A 10,548-nucleotide genomic window follows, 5' to 3' on the forward strand; every position below is an offset into this window, starting at 1 on the left:
GCTGGGTCCTGCTCGTGTTACCAAGCGGTTGGGACCAGTTTCCCTTGAAATCCAGGATCTTGACTCTGGCAAGGTTCTGAGAGCTCACCTTAACCACCTCTGACCATACATTCCACCAAAAGAACTGTCTTATGCAGATGATGATGCTGTTCCAGAAGATGAGGACGAGCCGGTAGATAGTGATCCATAGGTGGCAGTCCTGACATCATGTGTACAAAATCCTGCCCCCTCTGAGTGTAGTCAGCCAACTCGCGACATACAATGTGCTTAGGGACCCCCATTTTTCAGTGTGATCTCGGCTTAATGCCACACTGAGACGGGTCATGCTGTTCCCTTTAGTTATGCTTATGTGAGCTCTTGGCTTCGTGTCACACAGGAATAAGGGATGCTGTTTTCAGAGTTCAGGGACCTCGGTGCCAGTGTGATTCGGCCTAGTGCCACTCTGGCTCCAGGATGACTCATAACTGTGGTTTGTTGGAGTATTGCACAATGCATTTTTGCAGAGAACGATTCTAATTTCACTGCTTGTACTTTCAAGAGGTTCATATCAAAGATGAAGAAGCTGCTGGCTTCAGGGACAATATCATAATTTCCATTTACCATATTTATCCAATGCTTCTGGTTTGATATTTATACTTATAAAAGGAACACATTTTTATACCATGTCCACTCTTCGTGTACTGCCAGGACTTGGACTACTCGTATTTTTCAGGTCTCCACTGCGGTTCGACCCAGAGCGGGGTAGGTAACTGTAAGGTAGCATCGGCGTCACATCTCCCGGTCATCTCCCGTCATCTCGCGCATTTCGTCTTTGCGGTTGCTACCTTATTTTCTTTTCGCCTGCCTTTTATTTGTTTTTATGTTTCATTTGTTTTACTCGCATTTGTTTGAGTTTTCCCTTTCACTCCGTACTTCCGTCTGCGATGGATTTACGAGTATGTTTTTTTTACACGCTTCATATGTAAGTTCCTGATATATTGTTTATTCTTATCATCAAATTTTACCTTAATTTCTAGTTACTTTTTTCCACCGACAGTGGCTTTGTTTTTGTTTTAAAAAATATTAATTTAACGCATTATTTTACTTTCAGTCTATTGCATAGGTAATGAATATTTTTCTCATTTTTATTGTACTCTAAAGATATTCTTGTGTGATTTTTGTGGCTTTCTTTTGAATTTATGTGTATATGTATATATATATATATATATATATATATATATATATATATATATATATTTTTTTTTTTTTTTTTTTTTTTTTTTTTTTTTTGTTAAACGATGTTCGACGTAGTTTAAAACGTCACGAAATCTATGAATATAAGCCGCGTTGAGCTGGAAATAGATCAATTCTAGCCCAGACAACGGCTTTGCTATCCACCTGTGTGATTTTTCTAATACAAGTCAATTTCTGTGTCCCGATTGTATTTGTCTTTCATAGGAACTGGACATAACTCTTTATTTCTAATCATGGAGATTAACCAGTCTTTATAGATTATAACATTAACATGACACTGAAGAAAATTCATTAAGATTTTTTTTTTTCACTGTTTTACAATGCTCATACGACCACTTCTTTTTGATAAGATCATGCTGAGAACTAATCAAAGGGAGTCAAAAGATTTCTACACGCTACCAATCCAAGGAAATTAATTCGACAGGAACCTATTAATTGTAGTATATACAAAGTCTTGTACCCCACGACACAAGGAAGAAAGGAAGGGAGAATACATACATACATACATACATATATACATACATACATACATGCATACATACATACATACATGCATACATACATACATACATACATACATACATACACACACACACACACATACGTGACGGATTACTGCTGAACATATATACAAAACGACGAAGCTAAAAAACAAGAAAGCACACGAATATACCGAGAGCCTTTTCGTGAGAGTGACAAAAGAAGGAGAGGAGGATATATGCATACATACGTGTGTGTGCGTATGTACACACAACTACATACACACACACACATACAGACAGAGGGAGAGAAAGAGGGTTAGGGAGAGGAAAATGAAGAGCGAGAGGGAGAGGGAGCGGGGGATGGAGAGCGAGAATGAGGGAGAAAAAGGAGAGGAAGATGGAGGGAGGAAACGTCTTTTATACTCGTCATTTTGTGAATTCTCGCAATGTGCTTCTGTTGAATCAAAAAATCCAAAAAGATCTCAGGGTACTGTGCCTCCGCCCGGGATCGAACCGGAGACCTTGCGCGTGTGAAGCGCACGTGATACTACTACACCACAGAAGCTATAATCAGAGAGAGATTTGATTTAATATAGTTTTTACCGCTCATATATGATGTCTACATCTGTATCAATCCATCTATAGACAGATATATTGATAAACGGTAAAACCGACGACATGTGCCGCGTTACTTCGTGATTTCCTAATTCACATGTGCATCTACAGTATTTGGAAAAGACTTTCCCGTCAGAAAAAATGCTTACAGGATTTTCAGTTTGCCATAGACGATAGCCGATGAAGGGAACCCCTTAATCGACTGGTTACTCGTGGCTCTTCGTGTTCCTTATTGTTCATGCAGTCCCGGGCTTGACTTCTCGAATCGGTCGTTGTATTTTAGAGACGTGTGTGCGTGTAATACTGGTTTGGGAACAGGATATACATTTCCGACGGAGGATACAGTGTATTCAAAGATGTCTCGCTATATAAGGGACCGGCCCTACCTCTGTGTATACAGACAGAAATGATCCCCCCCCCACTAGCAAATCCTAATGTGACAAAGCGAGAGTTTCAGCCTGCAGTTCGTTCATAATTGTGCATGGGACTATGCTTTTTTTCCCCTTTTTTATGAAAACTTTCTTCCACTAAACCCTTCCTATCGTCCTCTTTTATAATATAAAATATAAATTTCAATTAATAATATCATATCATCTTAGTCCATTTCGGGACACGAGGAAAGCGACAAACGCCGGCCTTTGCAAAGTAGAAAAGGTTAAAATTGCCTTTTACTCGCGCAGCTATTTCTGAATTGCTGTCTTGGCATCCCTTTCACCAAAATAACACTTTTTACTTTGGAAGTGCTCTTTTAGCATATCATGAGACAGAAAAAATACTTTTAGTCAAAATCATGGAGGGAAAAGTGATTTCAGTCAAAATCAGGAAAAGAAAAGTAAGATTCTAATAATTGTCGGGGAAAACGTGCCCGTCCGCCATTTCTTATGTACTTTCTCTCTTTACATCCATCAGTCTTTATATTTCCTTCGCAATAATGTGTTTGAGTTTTATATTACATCATATAATACCAAACTCGTAGAGCGACATAACGATGCAGGAAATTATGAGAACAAATTCTCGGAAAGCTTTTCCCTTCTGTGGCTTTATGTCATATAATATTTGATATTCAAGAAACTCCTTTTTCAGCTTGTTCCTGTAGTTAGTAATCCTAACCAACACTCTCTCCTTTTAGGACCCTACTCTCAGTCCCCTTATCGAATTATACCAGAAAATCTCGAATTTCATCTCTTTCTTGCCTAGACCCGAGGTTTGAACAATGAAATGAGGTGTTTCATCCGCAGAGTTTCTACACCCTTTGAGTTTGGACGTTATCTCTTACTGATTACTATATGGAACATTTCCGTCTCTTGTTATATAAACTTTGACAGACATTCATTCGTCTATCTCTCTTATCTCCCTCTTCGTATTGTACAGATCAGCATATATAAAAAGGGAGATAGAATTGTTTATAGTATGTAAATCATAAGCCATTTGGTATGAAATTAGCTTTTACTTGCAAATCTAATTCAGAAAAAGAACCACATGTGTATATACAATCTGCTAAAATTAATAGTACGGTTTCAGAATATATAAATATAAATATATATATATATATATAAATACACACATACACACACACACACACACACACACACACACACACACACATATATATATATATATATATATATATATATATATATATATATATATATATATATAAACATATATATATACACATACACACACACACACATCTCTCTTTCTCACTTACTCTCCTTCTCCCTTTGCCTCTAAGTAACTGAGTAACAGAGGGAGAGGAAGAGGGGTTAGGGAGAGGAAAAAGAAGAGCGAGAGGGAGAGGGAGCAGGGGATGGAGAGCGAGAATGAGGGAAAAAAAGAGGGAGAGGAAGATGGAGGGAGGAAACGTCTTTTATTCTTATTATTTTATGAATTCTCGCAATGTGCTTCCGTCAAAGAATCAAAGAATCCAAAAAGATCTCAGGGTACTGTGCCTTCGCCCGGGATCGAACCGGGGACCTTGCGCGTGTAAAGCGCATGTGATAACCACTACACTACGGAAGCCATAACCTAATAGAGATTTGATCTAGTAAAGATTTTACCGCTCGTATGTAATGTCTACATCTGTAACAACCCATCTATAGACAGATACATTGATAAAGGGTAAAACTGACGACATGTGCCGCGTTACGTCTTGATTTATTAGATGTGCACCTATTTGGAAAAGAGCTTCCTGTCAGAAAAAATTCATGGAACAAATAAGAAATGGGAGATGAGACGTTAGTAACCCCCACTTCCTGGCCTGAAAAGTCGTCTGGAACAAGAAAACGACTTACAGTTGAAGGACTGGGACTCTGAGTGAACGCAAAATGCGATACAGAGAAAAAAAACTCAAGCTGTATGACCTCGGGTCAAACCACACATCATTAGCATAATTAAGTGATTTGCTCTCATGGTACTTGTATTTACGGCAGTTGCATCTACGCAAACAACGACTTACAAGCAGTGCAGGCTGTAGATCTGAATGTGGGTCACCATTTCGCCTTGCTAAGGATTCCAGGAATTGAGCTTCAGGTGTCTTCCCTTCCTCTGCCCATCCCTACGTTGCGTCAGAGTTCTTCTTCTTCTACTCCCTGGTCTTGCAAATCCGCAAAATACTCAATATTCAATCATCATAGTACCGGTAATTTGGATTTTATATATAGTGCTACAGGATGGTAACACGTAGAAATCCTATATATCTTTCTCACAGCCCAATGATATATACACGCATGTGCGCCTTATTTCCTCCCAAAACTCACACGTCTTTATATGTACACGTAGTCCGTATCTATCAAACTAAATCAGTGCACCTGTGTGTGTCCAAAATGTGTATTCCTAGGTGTGTTTACGTGTGTTGATACAGCCGTGCTTTGATATGTTTGCGTCCTTAGTGTAGAATTTAGGCTTCATTACTTCATTACATGTTAACTTCCCTCAGGTAGTGTATATGTCCTTTACCTCTGCTAAAAATCAGCTGGTTGTCACGATTCAGCAGGTGAAACTCATTTGCAATTCCTAATGTGATGAAGCGGGACTTTATTTTTTAAGGAAATTTCTTCCGCTAAACCATTCCTATCTTCTTTTCGTTAATGAATTTCAGTTAGAGACATTTTCTTATACTATCTATTTTGGGACACGAGGAAAGCGAGAAGCGCCGTCCTTCACAAAGTGGAGAAAGTTAAAATTGTTTTATAATCGCGCAGCTAGTTTTGAATTGCTGTCTTGGCATTTTTCCCTAAGAAGAGCTCTCTTAGTGAAAATCCTGGAACGGAAAAAAAACTTTTAGTAAAAATCAGAGGGAGGAAAGCGATTTTTAGTAAAAATCAAAGAGAGGAAAGTGTTCTATAGTTAAAGTCAGAAAAAGGAAAGTGATTTTTAAGCAAAACCAGGGAAAGAAAAGTAATATTTTAATCATAATCAGGGGAAATGTGCCCTTTTAGGCAAGAGAAGGACTTTTTTCATCTAAGCCCTTGCCCTTGAGAAAGTCTGTATTTCGCTGTCCTTCCTCGTTTCTTATATTCCTTCTCGTTTTACATTCACCCGTCTTCATATTTCTTTCGTAATTATATGTTAGAGTTTTATAACATTATATGAAAGCAGACGAGTGCAATATCATCTCCAGGAGAGCGACATAACGATGTAAGAAATTCTGAGAACAAATTCTCGGAAATCTTTTCCCTTCTGCGGCTTTATATCATTTGATATTAGATGTTCAAGAAACCCCTTGGTCCTGTATTCCGTAATTCTGGACATTAAAAAAAATCAAACCTAGAATACTCCTAACAAAAAAAATTCTCCTTCTAAGAATCTACTTTCAGCCCCGTTATCGAATGATACCAGTGGTTCTGTAGCGAAAGAATTTTCGAAGCCCCCCCCCGCCCCCCGTAAAGGAAACGACTGTGCTAGGGAACAAGGGGAGAGGATGCCCCCTCTGCGGCTGCGCAGACGGATACACTGATTGAATAGGCACGTTGCTTTTCCCATTACGCATACAGAAAATAAGCACCTTGTGTTACGTAAGGTAAACCGTCCCCTTATTTAATTGCTATTTACGATGACGTTACTGCGCAACTGAACATGCGCACGTCACAGCAAGAGGGACAGAACAGCCATTCGGACCAGAGGCGCCGTTATAGGAAGGCTAAAACATCCATAAATATTAATTTTACTTTGTTTTAAGTGTTTATCTATTATATATTTTTACGTATTTTTTGTGAGACGGTGAAGACGATATCGGAGGCTACAGAGACAGCAGATTATATTAAGGTATTGTTTTTATATTGATTATGTTCATGTGAGTCAAATAGTATATTTCGTTTTATTTTGTAAATTATTGATAAATCAATATCAGCATGTTTAACTCTCTGGCCTACACCTTCCATGAAAAGGGCCAAACGCTACCATTTATTTGACCCGGACAATGAAAATGAATGAGACATGAAAATGAAATTTGGTAAAGTGATAAGTAGAGATGATAGTGATAGTAATGATAGTAATAAATAATAGTGATAGTAATGATAGTAATAAATAATAGTGATAGTAATGATAGTAATAAATAATAGTGATAGTAATGATAGTAATAAATAATAGTGATAGTGATGATAATGATAGTAATGATTGTATTGAATAATGAATAAGAAGTAATGAGAGACGAAATATAAGTCCGCTGAATGAAAGGACTCTAAGAGGACAAAGCAAACGCTACAGTTCGATCAATGAAATACGGGGTTCCGCCCGCAGAGTTTGGCCACCCTTTGATTTGGGACATGAGCTCCTATTGGTTACTTTGTCGAACAGTCTTGTCTCTTGCTATATAAACTTTGACTGACATGTTTCTTCATTCATCCCTCTCTTTCTTATTTCCCACTTCGTATTACACAGATCAGCATATAAAAGGGAGATAGAATTGTTTATAGTATGTAAATCATAAGCTATTGGTATAACAGAAAACCTGAGGAAATTACACCTACTTCTTCCTCCATTTCTCCCTCTTTTTCTTCTTTGGATTCTTTTTCATCCTTTTCTCTTTGTTTTTCCCTCTCTTCTCTTTGTGTTTCTCTTTTATCCTTTCTCCCTTCACCTTCTCTCTTTTCTTCCTCCTCACTCTTTCTCTTTCTATCTCTCTCCCTCCCGCGCTCCTTCTCCCTTTCTTTGTACAAATGGTATGAAATTAGCTTTTACTTGTAAATCAAATTTAGAAAAAAGAACCACATGTGTATATGCAATCTCTGCTAAAAGTAATGGAACTATTTCAGAAAGTATACACACACACACACACACACACACACATATATATATATATGTATATTTAATTTTCTTTTTCTCTTCACTTCTTTTTCCTTCGTCTCTTATTCTCCATTTTCGGTCTAGTCTTCTTTATGCCTGCCCATTCTTTTGACTTTCTCTTCCTATTCTTCTTTTTACTTTTGCTATTTTACTGCGGAAAAATAACTTGTTGAAGAAAAAGTCCAACTCCATCTCTCTGTCCATTTCCTGGAAATATTGGCAGTTTAGGATATATTTGCTCCTTGTAATATTTTTCTCTGAAACCTCGATCAGATCTTGAGGACCATGTATTTTTTTCATTAACTTAAGTGGTTAAGGGAAGGGGGGGGGGGGTGATTTTTAAACAAAAATTAATCCAAAGAGAGACCATTTTATATCTCTTTATGTATATTTTGCTACCCCAGTGTGTGTGTTGCATACGCACACGTATAGCTAACCATCACACACACACACATAAGTGTGTGTGTTCACCATTAATGGCTAATTTAAGTCAACCTTGAACTCGTAGTATGTGGCAGGTACTGTATAAGAGCGGCACAAATCCTGCTGAATATCTCGATTAAGTATAGCTTCCGTAGTGTAGTGGTTATCACGTGCGCTTCACACGCGCAAGGTCCCCGGTTCGATCCCGGGCGGAGGCACAGTACCCTGAGATCTTTTTTTTATTTGATTCAAGAGAATTCACAAAATTACAATTATCTGCGTCTGTCTATCTAGCTGTCAGTGTATTTTTCTCTGTCATTATCTCAATTTCTAAAGTTCTATTTCTCTCTCTCTCTCTTTTTTTGGATTCTTTGATTCAATGGAAACACACTGCGGGAAAATCACATAACAAAAATAAAAGAGCTTCCTCACTCTATCTCCCTCTCCTACTTTTTCTCCCTTTCCTCCTCCCCCTCCCTCTCGCTCTCCACCCCCTCCCTAATAAATTGTAGTCACGAATTATTTAGAAAGGTTTACTTTTGCTGAATCCAACTGTGAAGGAGAGAATGAGAGGGAGATAGGCAGAGAGACAAATAACTAGACCTACAGAAAGAAAGAAAGATAAAGAGAAGTGATGAAGTGCAAAAGAGGGAGATTGAGAGAGATACGGGCAGAAAAAGAGAGATGCGGGAAGAAACAAAGAGGAGTGATTAAAGGAAGGTAAAGTGAACGAAGGAATAGGTACAATTTCCTTTTGTTTATTAAAATGCTTACGATTCACGCCCTACAAACAAGAATTTCTCCTTTCTAGCTTGTTCCATCAATCGGACCGCGAAGCTAACACGATAGAGACGAAATTTGAATTCGAGATATCTTTGTAAAATTCCATAACGCGGCTGAAATTAGGTTCGGAAGAGGGAAAAGTGTTGATCATTTTTTAAGCTTTTGTCTATCCTTGTCAGGAACAGACGGGATGACAGGTGTTTCTTGAAAATGTTATACTTATAAAGCCACAGATGGTAAAAGCTTCCCGATTCTGCTTACACAATTCATTACATAACTCCAATATAGCATTCCGAAGATTATATGATTTTGGGCGTATGTCAAACGAGAAGGATATGGGTATTTTCTTTATTGATTTTGACTAAAAGGACACTTTTAATTATAAAAAAACAAGGGCTCACTCATCCTAAATACCCGTGCACGTCCTTAGGAATGGAGGGCGAAAGGAGCATAGCAACAGAAAGGCAAGGAAGAAAAGAGAACGAGAATAGGAGAGCAGAAAGCCACAGAAAAAGTTAACATGGGAGAATGCCAAGACAACAATTCAGAAATAGCTGCGTGCGTGAAAGATTGGAGACCATTTTAACCTTCGCAACTTCGCGAAGGAAAAAAAAAAAAAAAACATAGTTCGGTGGAAGAAATAATTTTATAAGTTACGATGCTTCTCTTCCGACTTGCAGACAACAGCGATCACCACTGAGGAAAAACTATTTACGTTTTAATGCACAAGTATGAGCGAATTGCAGTTTGAAATTCCCGCTTCGTCAGATTAGGATTTGCAAGCAAGTTCCGCCTGCTGACTCGCTGCAATCAGCAGATATTCAGCAGAGGGAGAGGAGACTCTCACTGGCTGCAGGAGGGAGGAGGGAGAGGAGACTCTCACTGGCTGCAGGAGGGAGGAGGGAGAGGAGACTCTCACTGGCTGCAGGAGGGAGGAGGGAGAGGAGACTCTCACTGCCTGCAGGAGGGAGGAGGGAGAGGAGACTCTCACTGCCTGCAGGAGGGAGGAGGCGCAGACAATCCTTCCATTGACATGCAATGAATCATGATATCTGCACTAAGGACGCATTCGTAGACGTGTTGAAGGACTTGGGTTCGCTGGCCATCTAGGACACCTTTTCGCGGTCTTTCCTTTTTGGTTGTAGAACGGAAGGCTAGAGAGAGAAAGAGAGAATACCTCAAATATTTTCATTTTAAATATCCCGTATTTTGTCTGGAACAGGACATTCAAAGTCGCTAATGCTGCGTTTCTGCCCCCACCCCCCACCCCACCGCCACTCACTCGAAAATTCCAGTCTAGGAGATACCTCTACATGTTCAGAGATATAATTGGGAGATAAAAGATATAAGTAGGAAACCTTCAAGAGCACGAGGAAAAGCATCACTTCTCAGCGCGACTAATTTACAAAATTCTTCTTTGTGTCCTTGGTTATCGGAATAATCCACAGATATTTTCTTTTTCATTTGGAAAAAAGACAGTGTGTTTATTTCTTAAATAATTTAACTTTTGTCTATGATATTTATGATATAAGGTTATTTCCTCTGAATTATGACTGGTTCTATAGGAAGACCCGTGCTATTATGGATGACAATTTTTTTCAACGCATTGATTGATCTTTGGTATGATGTATGAATAAAGAGAAGTGCTTGTTTAACTTTTGTTTAGCTGTTTAACTGGTATTGCTATATATTACGTGTGTGTGCACAAAACATCAAACAAAACTTA

The 10,548-nt window shown here is 38.6% G+C and overlaps 3 non-coding genes across 3 annotated transcripts; 1 reads left to right on the forward strand and 2 right to left on the reverse strand.

The window, feature by feature from the left end:
* Positions 1–2,208: 2,208 nt before the first annotated feature.
* TRNAV-CAC (transfer RNA valine (anticodon UAC)) lies at positions 2,209–2,280 on the reverse strand. The gene has a single exon. It is a non-coding gene; the product is annotated as a tRNA-Val (tRNA).
* A 1,999-nt stretch (positions 2,281–4,279) lies between these two features.
* On the reverse strand, positions 4,280–4,352 carry TRNAV-UAC (transfer RNA valine (anticodon UAC)). The gene has a single exon. It is a non-coding gene; the product is annotated as a tRNA-Val (tRNA).
* Positions 4,353–8,184: 3,832 nt separating this feature from the next.
* Positions 8,185–8,257, forward strand: TRNAV-CAC (transfer RNA valine (anticodon CAC)). Its single transcript has one exon. It is a non-coding gene; the product is annotated as a tRNA-Val (tRNA).
* The last annotated feature ends 2,291 nt before the right edge of the window (positions 8,258–10,548 follow it).

This window comes from Penaeus japonicus, unplaced genomic scaffold (assembly GCF_977035675.1).
Source record: "Penaeus japonicus unplaced genomic scaffold, GWHDUDI00000001_assembly GWHDUDI00000010, whole genome shotgun sequence".
Classification (NCBI taxonomy): Eukaryota; Metazoa; Arthropoda; class Malacostraca; order Decapoda; family Penaeidae; genus Penaeus; species Penaeus japonicus.